Consider the following 17,220-nt stretch of genomic DNA (forward strand, 5'->3'; position numbering starts at 1 on the left):
AAACCCCTTCTCTTCTGATTTTCAGCAAGGATCCTAAGGAGTGTAATATGGGAGAGCGCATTTTCCTAAGGCTTTTATTTTGGAAAGATAGCTCACTGTGCTGTTGCTAATATACAAAATAAGATTTGTTCTTGCACATAGTTTTCGACCCAAAAGGACATCATGTTATGCACATACATGCAAGCTGGCAAAAGAGATTCAGATTTTAAAGAACCAGTCATTGGAAACAGTGGGAGCTGTAAGCTTACAGATAATATAAAACAACTTTGATTTGGAATGAGGGGAAGTCTGCACCACCATATTAATAAATATGAAGTGAAAGCATCAGGTCCCAGAACATGGATTATTTTTGATCATTTACTGCAGGAATACACAGCACTTTCCACTAACATCTGTTTTATTGTACTTCAACCATGTGCCAACACGAATCAAATTAAAACTGTTCCAAGTTCTGCAGTCATTTCACAAACCCACCAGGATGATTCAGTAGCAAACATTTAAAAACAACACCCATTTTAAATCTATGATTTTCGTGTTTCAATATGCAACACTTAAAATCCTGGACAGAAGCCCAAGGACAATTGTGTACACTCCATTTCCACTTTCCTCTTCCTTTCAGTGGCACAGCTGCTGTTGAATACTGAGTGACCTCAGCAAATAGACAAAATACTCTGTCCATCTTTCCCACAACTCCATATTTGAACCAATCAGGTTCCCGCCCCTGGCACAGCACTGAAACGTTCCTAATTAAGTCACAAATGACATCCATGACTGTGATCATGGTTCACTATCCCCCCTCATCCTTTTCAATCTCTCTGCAGCCTTTGAGACTGTTGAACCATCCTGCTTCAGTGCCTGTCTTCCGTTGTCCAGTTGAGTGGGACTGCTCTCGCCTGATTCCACCCTTACCAATCTAGTTGTAGCCAGACAATCTCCGGCAATGGCTTCTTTTCTCACCCGTTACCTTTTGAGTCTATCCTTAGTCCCCTCCTATTTCTCATCTACATGCTGCCTGTCAGCGACATCAACCAAAGACATGGAGGGTTATTTTAAACCCCAAAAACAGGATGGGTGGGGGAGTGGGCGGGAATTGAAAATAGTCGTTCTTTGAGTCGTGGCTCCAACCCAGCTTTATTTCCGGTTTTAACGTCGGCGTGTAAAAGTACAGGCTTCCCACTGGGAATGCTGAGTCCAAAGATTTTGCGGTTGCGACCTAAATAAAAACTTTCAACTCCCACCCGCCCCCAACCCACCCATTCTTGGGGTTTAAAATCACCCCCATGATGTCAGGTTCCACATGTACGTTGATAACACCCAGCTCTTACTCACCACCAGCGCTCTCGACCGCTCCAATCTCTCTGTACTATCGGACTGCTTGTGCAACATCCAGTCTTGGAAGAGCCAAAATTTCCTAAATTAAATATTGGGAAGACTGAAGCCATCGTCTTCGGCCCACGCCACGAACTCAGTCCCCTAGCCACCAATTCCAACCCCCTCCCTTGCCACTGTCTCAAGCTGAACCATACTGTTTGTAACTTATTTGGCCCCGAGCTGAGCTTCCAACCCCCACATCCTCTCTATCACAAAACCCGCCTTCTTTCACCTCTGTAACATCACCGATCCCCACCCTTGCCTCAGCCCATTTGCTGCTGAAACCATCATCCATGCTTTTTTGTTAGCTCCAGACTCAACTATTCCAATATTCTCCTGGCCAGCCTCCCATCTTCCACCCTCCATAAACTCTGCTGCCCGTAACCTATCTCACCCATCACCCCTCTGCTCGCTGACCTACATTGGCTCCTGGTCCAGCAATGCCACTTCCCTCGCCTCACCAACTATAGTCATGCCATCATCCATCTCGGCCCTAAGCTCTGGAATTCCCTCTATATACCTCTCGCTCCTCCAATGCTTATCTTAAAGCCTACCTCTTTGACCAAGCTTTTAGTCATCACCCTAATATCTCCATCTTTGGCTTGTTTTTAATTTTTATCTGATTACGCCCTGGTGAAGCGCCTTGGGAGGTTTAACAACACTACATAAATGCAAGTAGTTGTTGTAGTAGTATGCCAAAACATTAAGCAGAATCTGTTACTGATATTGTATTAACTATTGTGGAATTTTTTTTAAAAAAGACTTCAGGTAGAAGGTAGCGTTCGGATTCAAATGTCCATGATCTTAGTCCCGCAACAAAACTACAACGGTCTAATTCTGTCATTGAAGGTCTGAAATAAATTGGTGTAATAGTCCAAATGAGTTTGTAACTATGAGATCCTTTTTAAAATAAATTCCCTATTCTACAAGACATTAAAAAGAGTTTACAAAGATCAATCTCAAAATTTTATCTAAATTTTGGCATGTAGGACGAAATCATAAGTGAATTGGTTATTTCTTTTTTATTTATTCGTTCATGGGATGTGGGCGCCGCTGGCGAGGCCAGCATTTATTGCCCATCTCTAATTGCCCTCGAGAAAGTGGGGGTGGTGAGCCACCTTCTTGAACCGCTGCAGTCCGTGTGGTGAAGGTTCTCCCACAGTGCTGTTAGGAAGGGAGTTCCAGGATTTTGACCCAGCGACAACGAAGGAACGGCAATATATTTCCAAGTCGGGGTGGTGTGTGACTTGGAGGTGAACGTGCAGGTGGTGTTGTTCCCATGTGCATGCTGCCATTGTCCTTTTAAGGTGGTAGAGGTCACAGGTTTGGGAGGTGCTGTCGAAGAAGCCTTGGCGAGTTGCTGCAGTGCATCCCGTGGATAGTACACACTTCAGCCACTGTGCGCCGGTGGTGAAGGGAGTGAATGTTTAGGGTGGTGGATGGGGTGCCAATCAAGCGGGCTGCTTTGTCCTGGATGGTGTCAAGCTTCAAGTGTAGTTGGAGCTGCACTCATCCAGGCAAGTGGAGAGTATTCCATCACACTCCCATCTTGTGCCTTGTAGATGGTGGAAAGGCTTTGGGGAGTCAGGAGGTGAGTCACTCGCCGCAGAATACCCAGCCTCTGACCTGCTCTTGTAGCCACAGTATTTATGTGGCTGGTCCAGTTAAGTTTCTGGTCAATGGTGACCCCCAGGATGTTGATGGTGGAGGATTCGGCGATGGTAATGCCGTTGAATGTCAAGGGGAGGTGGTTAGACTCTCTTGTTGGAGATGGCCATTGTCTGGCACGAATGTTACTTGCCACTTATCAGTCCAAGCCTGGATGTTGTCCAGGTCTTGCTGCATGCGGGTACGGTTTACATTTCATTGTTAACCCAAGAATAATAAGCCATGAGTCAAGAATTGTCTTTACCATAGGATTAATTATATATTCCCACTATCAAGCATTCAGCATCTTTAAATCTGAAAAAACTCTAATATAAACAGCACAAAATAAGTAGCCTTCTCTACATTCCCCATAAGCTGACCCTTTGTCGATGCACTCTCCTCTTTCAAAGGATAAGACTTTGTAGCCTGTACACATTATCAGTGACACTACCCAAGAGTTCTGCAATGCAAAAAGGCATTCCTCTCCCAGAAGACTCAGCAAACACTGGTGTCCTAGACTAGGGAATGCTTAAGTGGGAATGCAGTCAAGACCAAGATTTGAACTAGGGGCTCTTAGTGGACAGGTACTACAACCAGTGAGTCTAAAGAATAATGCCGTGACTATTGCATAAATGAGAAAGTCCACTATAAAAAAAAGTTACATGAAACTTTAATGTATCATTCCACAGCCATTTGGAATCACTCAAATGATTTCTAATAATGATGAATACCTGATAATACTCATCATCTAGGCTCACACAAAGAATGGTCATTTGGAGGACGTGACTGAGGCTGACTGACAAGTGGAACTGTATGCCACCATGAGTCAGTGCCCTTTTTGGGGGTGAGGAAGAGTAACAGGACATCAGCAAAGGCTCCAAATTCCCCATATATCAAGTCCTTGAAAGCATTTGGATACATGCATTGAGGTCCACTCACACGCCTCTGAACACCATTTAAATTTTAACGTTAGGTCAGAGATAATGATGTGTCAACTCTCAAACATGAGTAGATTCAGTCAAGAGTACCCAGCCAATTCAATAAACCACCTGTAAACTTTTAAAACTTGGATTCACACCAAACTGCAATTATACTTCAGACAGTGTGAAGCCAAGTGAGGGGAAGCTACCTATTATGCCCAAAGGTTATAATTGAAAACAAAAGTCTATACAACCTTGGGATATAAAATCCATGCAGTATAAAAAGGACCTAGAAAGCACAAGGGAGGAAGATAAATGAATCATCTTCATCCTTCACGGTTGTAATGACAACCATCCATTGGTGTTAAAACAGATGAATTAAGTCAAAAAAGGTATGATAGTGTAGAAGAACATTTTCTTTTGCTGTTTTAGAAAAAAAAATAGCAATTGAGAAGGAAACTTTGATGGTGCAGATAATGTTCCATCAATATACAAATCCTTCTACGGACTTTAGGTCACAAACGCCTGTTTGTTGGAAATCAGCATGAAAAAATCAGAAGAAAAAGCCAAATGAAAATTTATTTTCCAACTACTCTTGAATCTTTTGTTTACTTCATATTTAACTATTCTAAGATTACTTCCTTGTTGCTATCAAACTGTTAGTTGTTGTACAAGCTACTGCATTGAATCAGCCTTCCTAAAAATAGCATTCTATAAACGCCATTGCCCAATTCAATTTCAAATATGGTTGAGATCATCTCAACAAGCAAATGCATTAAAATTCACCTTCAAGGAGCAAAAATAGTTCAAATGCAGACTGAATCCAGTTCCTTTTTAAGCAGACCAGTTGGAACACTGCATTCACCAATTAGCATAAAGCATTGTTCTTCCCTCCAACTGAGTCTGTGTAACGGGACAACACAGTAGAAAGCCAAAACTATAAAACAGAAACCTATTGTAATTGTATATGTAAAATCTTAGATTTTTGTAATTATTTCACAGAGTACACTGAGGCAAGGTTTTCAAAACTTGGGCTCCCAGACCTAGGGAATCAGTAAAGTATTCCAGTGGGGTGGGGGGGGGGGGGGGGTTTAGGTGGTCACATTATGGTGTGTCCAGCAGAAAATGCCTGTATTTTCTGTACTTGTTGATTTATTAGTATATTATTTCCAATACTACACACTAGTAAATATTTTTTGCAATGGTAGGACTATTTTCACTTGGGAGGCCAACTGTCTTTCAGAAGTTAGGACAAGAGTTCCTGGATAAATGATCTTTTCCAGAAGTCCCCACACAGAACAGTTTGAAAACCACTGCACTAAGAAGCCATTGAACTGGAAAAAAAACAAAGGAGCTGCTGCAGTTTGCAAGAGGATAGTGCCATGTGCTATTTAAATAAAGTTGTATAAGCAAACAATTGTTTAACAAACCATGAGTTTGTAGTTAATTAGTAACAAACCAGATAAATGAAATGGTTAAAAACTGTAAACCATTTGCTTGGACTATTTCGAGCCTTACACAGAAAATAACCAACACTCACTATACAAGATATTGCATTATGCAATCAATGGATAGCACCAATAATTTTTTTTAAATATATTACTGCAGTTATGAATTTTTTTTATAAAATTGAGAAGTATTCATTTAAGTACAATTTTCAAACAAAATCCTGCAACAACTAATTGGCAATTCATATTGCAGAACCACTTCTACAATGTGCAGAGGCTGCTAATGTTCTCTGGAATCTGCTCTTTTCCCACTGTAGGCCAAGTTTCAGAACAACAGCAGCAATGTAAAAAACCACACAAGTTGTTCAAAAGTCACAGTTGTGACCAATGTTGCGGTTGCAGACCTTATTGCTCATCAGGAGAAGGTTCATACAGGCCAGCAATGCAAATGCAGCATTATTGATTTACATGGGCAGACTGAGTGCTCAGATCAGTGCACCCAGGAAAAATGGCTGCCTGCCTGCCTGCCTGCAGCCATTTACATTTGCTGCTGCTCACATTGTGCCTCCATCAGCGCAAGGAAGAGAGATCTCAACGTGCTGCTCCATGGCGCTGGAGGCACTAGCACCATTCCATTTATATCACTGTGTCACTCCCAAAATTGGAACCACTCTCACCAGTATTTGAATAAATACAGATTTTAAAATGGTCAGAAAATGTGGTCGTATCAAACAATAATAGACTTGAAAAAAGTGGCTCTTTTGAATCTAAAATAATGAAAGTTCTCAGCTGTTAAATGTTACTGTATTATAGTTTTATACAGTTGCCACTTTTTTTCTAACATCCAGACAGTAGAATGCCAAATTAAGATTTCCAACAGTACTTCACATGGGATTACAATTGTTCAAAGTATTTTACTGAATATACATCATGAGACATACTGAGACAACCTGGATTTGTTTACAAGCAGCTCATCCAAAATATAAAGCTTACAAGGAAAAGCAATTAAAGTTTAATAGTATCAATAAATGTTTTCTTTTTGGCTTCTGGATTATCTTGATCATCAAATTATGAAACTTAAAAATCAGATAAATTAAATGGTGAACTCCAAAATGTTTTTGCATGCTGTAGAATTGGATTGGTCCCAGATACTAAAAGGTTTCTTACTGCAACAGCAATGCTGTATACACAATGATAGCAAGATACAGTTTACTATTCCTACAATATCTTTTACTAATAACCTACTGTATCTTCCTTTTTGTCTATTCTTATATTCTCTCAATGTACTATTTAACTGTTGCAGCTTAAGTGTAATATTCTGCACACCAAACCCCACATCAGCTTGTCTTGCAACAGTATTTGGCTTTGTCAAAAATTAAAACTGTTAATCAAAGCAAGCGTCAGTTTATTCTGCCTAATTCTGTACCGTTAGTCACCAGTGTACCCGGAAACTAACACTAACAGAGGCAATGACCACATTATTCCAAAGTACTACTATGTCTTTCTACCCACCAAACACAAAGTAAAACCAAAACACAATGGCTTTGCTCTCAGCACATGCCTGCCTTCAACAAACCTGTTATTTGTGGCTGTGTCAGAAAAGCTGATACCAAATAAGTGCATGGACTGTTGAAAAATTCTTAAGTGTTTGAAAATAGATTTGTTTGTAACTTCAAAGCATCCAATTATCCAAGTGTAAAAACACTGATCTTATATAGTGGTGGTGGTAATGTTGGGGGGGGGGGGGGGGGGGGGGAAAGAGAAAGAACAGTATACATTAAGCAGAACTACCTTATATTTAGAAGCTAAAATGCTTCTGGCCAGGAATGTAAATGTTGTCAACATGTATTTTGTTTAGGAAACAAGAAAAAGAAACAAATTAGCCCAGGTAATTTTATGTTCTGCAATACAATTTGTGTATGATGCTCTTATATTCCATATAGGTTTAGAAGCGCCTCCAAGGCAATCTCGCTGTCAGAGGCACTTCCAGAATATAAATGAAGTGGCACACATGATTCCAGAAACACCGATTACTATTTCATGAGGTGGTTTTGCTCTCTGCCTCCACAGGCTAAGTGCTGCTACAGGTGTATACAATTGTATGCTGGGATCAACATTTCTTCTAGCCATGGACAGGGTGAGCTCTTAAACTACCTGCAAGACCAATGGTGTGATTTTTGCACTGATGGGCTGACTGCACCTTTGCCCAACACCAGGGATCATCTGTAATGGTAAAGTTGTAACCGCAGCTTTGAGCAACTGCACATGCTCAAGATGGCACATGCACAGTTGCTTCAATGTTATAGCTGATGCTCCAAGCTGACCTACAACATAGGTGAGTGAATTCAGAGCACCCTGCAACCTCACCACTTTTGTGAGACCACTTCTGATGGAAGCTATTCTGCAATATAAGCAGGGCACAGAATGACCACCAAAATTGCTATCTCTACCAGTATTTCATCTTAGGAATCAAAATGTTTTCCCCATAGGCAAGCCAAGTTTCAGGGTACAAAATCTGAGCTTCTTGCACTGTTTGGGTGCTTTCTCATCACTCAACTAATAAAAAAAATTTCACACACCTGCTTTTAAGCTTTCTTGAAATCCTAATAACTCTGCCTGACAAAAATATTTGCTCCAGTTACAGCCAAGACTAGACATTTACTTTCCACTACAAGGATGTAAATTATAAAACTTTTTATGTGAACAGTTAAGAATAATGCATTAATATTCCAGCTCGTGTAAATCAAATAGAATCTTGATGACATTGTTGAGTATATAAGCTTGGATGATTTACTGATTCCAACAGTGAAGGAGCTGAATTATCAGCTTGGTGCAATTAACTCAGGGTGCTCCAGATTCAGATACATTCAGTTACTTTATGCTGTTCAGTTTCAGGTCTCCTTCAATCCATTTCTGCAATGCTATCACCTTTCATTAACAAGTGCACAAATAAGTAAAAGAATTCAAAGGGATATTGAAGTCACCCTTAATTCTTTCGGACAAGTTGATTTTTCAGGGTCATGACTGTCAGACTCCCTCTTTTATTGAACTTCTAATTAGAACAATTAGAAGACGGGCCATCCCAATTAAACTACAACCTAGATGGCAACCCAATTGTAATAACTGGCAATCAAAGCTGCTATTATCACCTATAATGAGCTTTTTTTAAAAAAATGCTTTTCTTCCAATCTGGACGTATTGCTAAAAGTTGAGTGTTTTGCATCTTAAGGTAATCATTCTCACCGCATACAAAAAATGCATCAAGAACTTCCCTTCTCCACATCCTCACAAAAAATATTCCAAAAAAATTGTATGGGTACAAATATACCATGCAACATATCTTAATGCAGTTTGTCAAAAGTAACCAAGTATCATCTCAAATATGGTAACCCACCAGACATAAACTTGCAGTCAGAGATCACAATCACAAAGATCACTCAATCTTTCTGGGCAGATTTCACTATCCTCACAAACTAGTGATACTTTTAAGTAACATCCTCATGCAGCATGAGCTGCCCTCCTGCTCTATTGTGTTGGCCAGGGGCTGCAGAAGTAACCTGAGATTCCGAGCTGCCGACACACAGGCAAAAGCAACTTTTGAACTGAAGTAACCAGAGTTCAGTCGCTGGTCTGAGCTGGCTGGAACCGGTTTGAATTAGCTAAGTTTTGTGAAAGACAAAGGAGATGTGATAAAACACAAGTCCTTATTTAGAAAAGGAGTAATGAGGTAATGCTACCTAAGTCCTTGGGACAGAGCCAATGAGGAGAAGACACAGACTAGGCGAGCAAACCTAAACCAATGGGAGAGAGAGACAGCACAGCTTGAAGAGAAAGATTCGGAATCAGAATGAAGAATCTGGGGCGTGGAGCCAGAGCGGAGACCAACCATCATGGAAGTGGATGAACCTACGTCAGGGACGTAGTGACGAGAGAGAGAGAAAAAAAACACGGAACGCCTGGCCAGCATCAGCTCTCCTTTTCGGGTATATTCTGTGACCACTCAGGGCGTGTCAGAGAAACCTAGTGGGTGTGTGTTTAGAGCCTAGTTTGGGTGTAAAACTGTATAACCTGGTGCAAACTGCATGTCTATATCTAACCAGACTTATAAGCTATATGTATATGATCTAACGACGTGATTAAAGTGAATTGAGAGTCAAGAGAATTGACTTCTCCTCTTTGTACTAAGCCAATAACCGTAACCGGTGACCTCCGGTCAACAATTGTAACACAGAGGAATGCTATCCTTAAGAGTTACATTACTTAGGCTCTAACTGGCTAATGTGGAAACATTTTACCGGTAAGTAAGTGGAATCATTCTTTTATGCCTTTTCAAATCAATCTTGGAACAGAAAGTGATTCCAAATCTTTTGGCCCGAGCACCCTCCAGACAACAATGGAAACACTTTGCAAAGATCTTACTTAAATAACCAGTGTGGGAAACAAACTTATGATCCTCCTTCTGACTTAATTCTAGTTTTTAAAATCACTGCATCAGGATACCGTAGATATTGTGTTAAAAGATTTGCATCAGTTGGCACAATTGAACCCTTACTCAAAATGTTTCACCAATTTCCTTGCAGCATAACTGCAACTTTTTTTCCTTCAACTCATGGTGAATTTGAGATTTTAGCTAACTTAGGTAGACCATTTTCTTTAAATGCAATTCAAATTAGATTGCATCGATTTTCAAAGGAAATAAAACATATGGAGGTAAGAGGTGGGAAATCAAAAGTACAATGATTTTGCCAATGTATCTTGGAGTTTCATTGAAACTTAGTGATTAAAAAGCATATCTTTTTGGGTCAGACACATAAGCCATCTCTTACACTGTGCAGGTTTATCCTTGTTTTTTTTTTCCCCTTTTTGGTCCACTTGATATCAAGCACCATTTTTGACCACAGTGGAGAGGAGCATATACTTTAAGGACTCCACTACGTTGTAACTAAATCAATAGGTGTTCCTCAAAATCAGTTCCAGCCATGCATCCTTCTCCCCCACTCAGCTCATCACCTCTCCTCAAAAAGGCCAAAGAATATCAACATGCATTTTCTTTAAAAAAATTCAGAATATTTAGAGCACCAGGTATTCATAAAATGGATAGTGTTCCACCAATTTGCAAAACCTCTTTTCCTGGCACATTAACTAGTCTCCATTGAATTTGACCAAAGAATTAAAAGATGCCATTGGTGAAGATATTGCCCAGTGCAAAACTGAGCCATGCAGCTCACAAAAGGTACCAGGTTCAATCTGCACTGAATTAGTTGATTCTTGTTCCTCACTGCCATCCAGTGAACTCTTCTAGAAAGTGCATATGTGGTTATTCGGTAAGGACAGGATAAGATCAACGGTGCCCCAACAGCCAAATAGCCAGCTGACACTCTCCATCTCAGCTCACACATTAAGAGTAAGAGACTCGAGGGTGTCTGGCACTGATGGTACCATACAATACATCTTCAGAAAAGAAAGGAGGCAGAAAATGATAGCATTCAATTGTGGACTTTTAGATGGTGCAAGCTAGTGAATTTGTTAGTTTATGAGTTGTAATGAGTTCTACACCCGACCTCTGCCAAACATCCGCCTCTTTAATCAAAGTCACGATAATGAAGTCTGTTGCACACTTTCGGATGAGAACAATCTATATATAAAGACGGGGCTGTACCAAACACGCGTCATGATATTCAACTTCTTACTTCTTCATTTTGTGCATTTAAACTTGAAATGTTTCTTGTAGGTGTAACTTTCAAGTGAAAAAGTACTGGGTTATATAAATACTAAGCTTTAAAAAAGTCAGCAACTCTGTAGAGTTTCACATACACCACCAACTGTTAGTCACGTCTAGACCAATGCATGAATATCAGCAGGTTATTTGACTGCAGAGGCATTACAACCAAGTCTGATCCTGGACACCATTACCTCTGCAGTTCTCCCAAGACTCCTTGGCCCCCTCCAATTTCTCATTTACATACTGCCCCTCGGTGATATCATCCAAAAACACACTGACAACACCCAGCTCTATTACAATCTATATTGATGACTTAGATGAAGGGACCGAGTGTAATGTATCCAAGTTTGCTGATGATACAAAGCTAGGTGGGAAAGTAAGCTGTGAGGAGGACACAAAGGGGGTGATTTTAAACCCCAAGAATGGGTGGGTTGGGGGTGGGTGGGAGTTGAAAATAATTTTTTTTGGGTCGGGAACGCAACCCAGTTTTATTTCCGGGTTTAACGTTGGCGCGTAAATTACAGGCTTCCCACTGGGAATGCAAAGTCTGAAAATGTTGCAGTTGCGATCCAAAGAAAACAACTATTTTCAACTCCCACCCATTCTTGGGATTTAAAATCACCCCCAAAGAGTCTGCAAAGGGATACAGGTTAGGTGAGTGGGCAAGGAGGGCAGATGGAGTATAATGTGGGGAAATGTGAGGTTATTCACTTTGGTAGGAAGAATAGAAAAACAGAATTTTTTTTAAATGGTGAGAAACTATTAAATGTTGTTGTTCAGGGAAATTTGGGTGTCCTCGTACAAGAAACACAAAAAGTTAGCACGCAGGGACAGCAAGCTATTAGGAAGGCAAATGGCATGTTGGCCATTATTGCAAGGGGAGTTGGAGTACAAGAGTAAGGAAGTCTTACTACAATTATAAAGAGCTTTGGTGAGACCTCAGCTGGAGTACTGTGTACAATTTTGGTCTCCTTATCTAAGGAAGGATATACTTGCCATAGAGGCGGTGTAACGAAGGTTCACTAGATTAATTCCTGGGATGAGAGGGTTGTCCTATGAGAAGAGATTGAGTCGAATGGGCCTATACTGTCTGGAGTTTAGAAGAATGAGAGGTGATCTTGTATGTTTCAATGAGATTCTGAGGGGGCTTGACAGGGTAGATGCTGAGAGGTTGTTTCCCCTGGCTGGGGAGTGTAGAACTAGGGGGCATAGCTCAGGATGAGGGGTCAGTCATTTAAAACAGATGAGGAGGAATCTCTTCACTCGGAGGGTTGTGAATCTTTGGAATTCTCTACCCCAGAGGGCTGTGGATGCTGAGTCGTTGAATATGTTCAAGGCTGAGGTCGATAGATTTTTGGACTAGAGGGGAATCAAGGGACATGGGGATCGGGCAGGGAAGTAGAGTTGAGGTCAAAGATCAGCCGTGATCTTATTGAATGGCGGAGCAGGCTTGAGGGGCCGTTATGCCTCCTCCTGCTCCTATTTCTTATGTTCTTTACCTCCCTTGACCCCTCCACTGTCTGATTTGTCATACTGCTTGTCCGACATTCAGTACTGGATGAACAGAAATATCCTCCAACTAAATTTTGAGAAGACCGCAGCCATTGTCTGTGCGTCCCCACCACAAACTCTGTTCCCTAGCCACCGACTCCATCCCTCTCCCTAGCCACTGTCTGAGGTTGAACCAGACTGTTCGCAACCTTGGCATCCTATTTGGCCCTGAGATAAGCTTCCAACCACCATATCCACTCCATCACCAAGACCACCTACTTTCACCCCTGTAACACTGCCCGGCTCAGCCCCTGCCTCAGCTCATCTGCTGCTGAAACCCTCATCCATGTCTTTGTTACAATCTAGATTTGACTATTCCAGTGCTCTCCTGGAGGGCCTCTCATCTTCCACCCTCCATAAACTTGAGCTCATCCAAAACCCTGCTGCCCGTATCCTAATTCGCACCAAGTCCCGTTCACCCATCGCCTGAGCTCACTGACCTACATTGGCTCCGGTCTGGGAAAGCCTCAATTTTAAAATTCCCATCCTTTTTTTTCAAATCCCTCCATGGCCTCGCCCCTCCCTATCTCTAACTTCCTCCACAGCCCTACAACCCTTCAAGATCTCTGCACTCCTCCAATTCTTGCCTCTTGCGCATCCCCGATTTTCATCACTCCACCGTTGGCGGCCGTGCCTTCAGCTGCCTAGGCCCTAAGCTCTAGAATTGCCCCCCTAAACCACTCTACTTCTCTCTCCTCCTTTAAGACACTCCTTAAAACCTACCTCTTTGACCAAGCTTTTGGTCACCTGTCCTAATATCTCCCTATGTGGCTCAGTGTCAAATTTAGTTTGACACCGCTCCCGTGAAGCCCCTTGGGATGTTTTATTACGTTAAAGGTGCTATATAAATGCAAATTATTGTTGTGGTTGTTCCTGCTCGCACCCAACATCCACGTATGCACATTGTCAGCAATGATAACAGGATTGCGATCAGAAATTGAATCTCCAATGGCTTTCCTTCCCCTCTCGGACCCGGGGTGCTGAGGCCAATTGTATCACCTCTATGTAAATAGAAGTCCTTTCTTTCTTCACAACAGCCCAGCTGAAAGCAGCTAACCCAGCACTTACTGAGCATTGAAGCAGAACATTCCATGCCTGAATAGCTCAGCTGCTTGTTGAATCGCCCCCCATCCGCCATCGAATGGTGAAGGTCAGTGTGGCACATGGCAGAAAGACAGTTCCTGCTATTCGGCGTCATCAAAACGTAGCGTACAAATATCATAAGGCAAAACAAAAACGATAGGGTGGAAATAGAAGCTCAAATTTCAACCTAACAACTGCTCACGGATCGAAGTGATTTTTTTTAAAAAATGAGCGTGTTGCCATTAGGATTAATCAGGTCTCAGTAAAAGGCCCTTTAATTTGTTTAATGCTCCGCTGCTGCAAAACCAAAGTGCTTTTTTTTTAAATACACGACAGAATGTGGAGTGTACAATATTGCAGATGTCTGTGTATTCAGTTACCAGGCGCATACAATATATCCAGTACCTGTATGGTTATGGGGTACAATCACTTACAACAACCCCTCCCACACCCCCGACAAAGAGAGTGAGCAATCCAGATGTCGTTTTCGCGTCAAAGGAGAATACTTTCCTTCATGGAAATCCCATTGTGCAACATCACTCACGTCTCCTCTCTCACAAGGCAGTAAATAACAGGGGGGCTTGGAAACAATGTCGCATTTTGGTATCGTGTAACTGCATGTTCTCTTTAAACATACTGCAACAATATAAACAATTCTCCACATGTTACCGGTGTAAAACAAACTGCACCTAACAAAAAAATGGTGCTTTATTTCACTGGTAGTTAACGACTGCTGTTAATTTGCTTTTCCCGTTATTGATAACTTGTGAGCCACCCTCCATTTCTGATGGTAATTGGGCTCGGTTCGTCAGATCGCATCGTTCAATAGCAGTATCAGCACCCACTAAACAAAAACCTCAGGTCATTTAATTAAATGAAGGAGGGGGAGGGAAGAGATCTCGAGCGCCTACACTACGGCTTTCAGCCTCCGCAATGTACAACACAAAGTCACGTTGGATTTATATACTCAGTGAAACATTCAATATTTGTCAACACTTACTGAGTGGATGTGCAAGAAGAGAATTCTTCAAAAAAAAACACGAATTTCCCTTAGTTGGTGCTCTCCAGTCCTCGCCGCCTTCTTTGACCTTTCCACTATTTGTCCCCTTTAGTCCTGTTTCCCAGGGACTGCAGATGGCTCGCTTTCAACAGTGTTAACAATTCCTCTTGGATGTTGCCACTTTTTTTTCCCTCGTTCACTGGGCACCCTTTCTTCCCACAGCACAACTATCACCTTTCTACTTTCGCGAGCCCGTTTCCCAGTTTTCATTTATTCGCTCTCTTTTTGTTTTCTCCCTCCCCTTCCTTCCTTCCTTCTTCTCGGACGGTGCAACAGCATCAGTCACGGGGTGAATGTATTTTAACAAGCCGGCTCCGGGACATCCATTCACATCGATACCTCGCCCCGCACTTCCTCTCCGCTCTACCAGTTGCTAATCAAGCCGGCTCGCTGCACAAATGGCGCGGTAGAGCAATTCACTTGTTTTTTTTTTCTCGTTGCAATCCTTTTATTCCTACAATACAGATATATACAAATGCCGGCTTTCCTTCTCCATGCTGCTATTACCAGGATCTCTTTTCCTCTCGCTGTCAAAGGCGGCGACTACACTCCAAGTTACGTCACCCGCTGCTCTGTGGGGGATGGGGGGGGAAGGGAAACGTGTGTCTCATATCAACTAAAGGATCAGCCTATAGAAACAGTTGTATTTTTTTTCCCTCGGAAAATGCCTTTTATTTTTTGTTTTCAAATATTGTTGATATATTTTGTGCCATTTTATATCGATGCCAACTGTTTAGCAGTTTGAATCTGAAAGCAAATTTCAGATTAAAAGATAATGAGTAATCCGTTGAAAGTCAAATTTGCATGTGTTTGGTTTTGAAATTGTATCCTAAGTGCAGTTAAAATTTAGATAATACAAAGTAATTCGAAAATAATTCTATATATTTATTAAAAGCTGTGTCTTCTAAACCAGTAGTCTGTTTTAATGGTTCATGCTTCCTTTGGATTACAATGGCAACTATAGTTTAATGCATTGTTAGCTATATGCTAATACACACAGCTGGCAAATGAATCCAAAATGGTGATGCTAATGTCAGTTGTGTCATGAACCTTGAAGGCAGGAATGCATTACTCACAGATGGAGAGTGACGGAGGAAGAAAGTTTGAGACCAAGACAAAAAATTCAAAATGACCTAATGGCTCAGTGACTTATCCAATAAGTAATTGAGCCGTACAGACCAGGAAGATCTACGGTCCAGGTCCCCAGTCCATGCTAAGTTATCAGATCTCTGCCAGGGCAGTGGTAGGAGCAGTACAATCAATCTCTTCGCCCCTGAATTCAGGAGAGGAAAATTGGCTAGCGTCCCCACTTCTCATCGCTATCTAGTGACCCCTTCTAGAAGTGGACACGTGGATATCTGGTGCGGGCTAAGCTGTGATGTTTTCCACAATGAAATAGCTGGCTGACACTCATTTAAACAAGGTGCTGGATGCACACACCAGTGGATCCATACTACCAGCAAAGAGTCAACCTCTTCAGAAGAGGAAGGGAGGGAAGAAAATTGACAGAGAAAATAGGCAAGAAAAAAGTGAGACAGCCCTCAAAAGATTTATATTGACTTTCTGTGGGAATTTGATGTATGCTTGAACTTTGGTGTTGAGGAGGAGGGACATAATAGACTGACTGACAATTTATATGACTGGGAGACTGGAAACAGTGGTTATTTTTCCCCAGCTGTCTAGTCACACCTAACCTCCATCCTTAAACTAATGCAGGAAAAATGTGCAAGTTTGCATGAAGTGCTATAATGATATGTGTTGCTTCACTATATTGTAAGGATTCTCCAAAACAGAGAATAGCTTAAAAATAAAATTCTCAACTTACCCTAAACTTTATATAAACAGTCCCAGAGGTGAGGCAAGTGAGGAATTGTCTTACCTGGAATTCTGCACAGACTTCCCAAGGAAAGTTACAGATAATTACATTTTTCTGACATACCAGGGCAAGATGAGGGAGGACATCCTGCTGGAAAATTCCTGGCCCCTCTATCAACTTCAAAATTAAATTAAATTTTAACTGCTGGGTGGTAGTGGATCGGCTGCCCGCCTGATCATTTCAGGACTTAGCTTTGCAATGTGAGAGAGGATGTCCTGCATGAAAGTTCTCAGCCCTGTTATTAAATTAAATGCTGCTGGCCCACCTGATTTTCTTTTTCTGACTACAACAACAGCAACAACAACAACTTGCACTTATATACTGCCTTTAACGTAGTAAAATGTCCCAAAGCACTTCTCAGTAGCCTAACCAGACAAAGATGACATGGAGCCAAAGAAGGAGATATTAGAACAGGTGACTAAAAGCTTGGTCAAATAGGTAGGTTCTAAGGAGCATCTTAAAGGAAGAGAGAGAGATGGAGAGGCAGAGAGGTTTAGGGAAGGAATTCCAGACCTTAGGACCTTGACAGCCGAAGGCACGGC

At 41.6% G+C, this 17,220-nt stretch overlaps 1 protein-coding gene across 3 annotated transcripts in view; it reads right to left on the bottom strand.

The window, feature by feature from the left end:
* trak1a (trafficking protein, kinesin binding 1a) overlaps positions 1-15,349 on the bottom strand; it is a 264,222-nt gene extending 248,873 nt beyond the window's left edge. For all 3 annotated transcript variants that reach the window (XM_068001811.1, XM_068001810.1, XM_068001816.1), the window contains exon 1: positions 14,743-15,349. The gene's annotated coding sequence lies outside the window, so the exon portion shown is untranslated. The remainder of the gene's footprint in view (positions 1-14,742) is intronic.
* Between the last annotated feature and the right edge of the window lie 1,871 nt (positions 15,350-17,220).

The sequence above is a fragment of the Heptranchias perlo genome, chromosome 2, assembly GCF_035084215.1.
Source record: "Heptranchias perlo isolate sHepPer1 chromosome 2, sHepPer1.hap1, whole genome shotgun sequence".
Taxonomy (NCBI): domain Eukaryota; kingdom Metazoa; phylum Chordata; class Chondrichthyes; order Hexanchiformes; family Hexanchidae; genus Heptranchias; species Heptranchias perlo.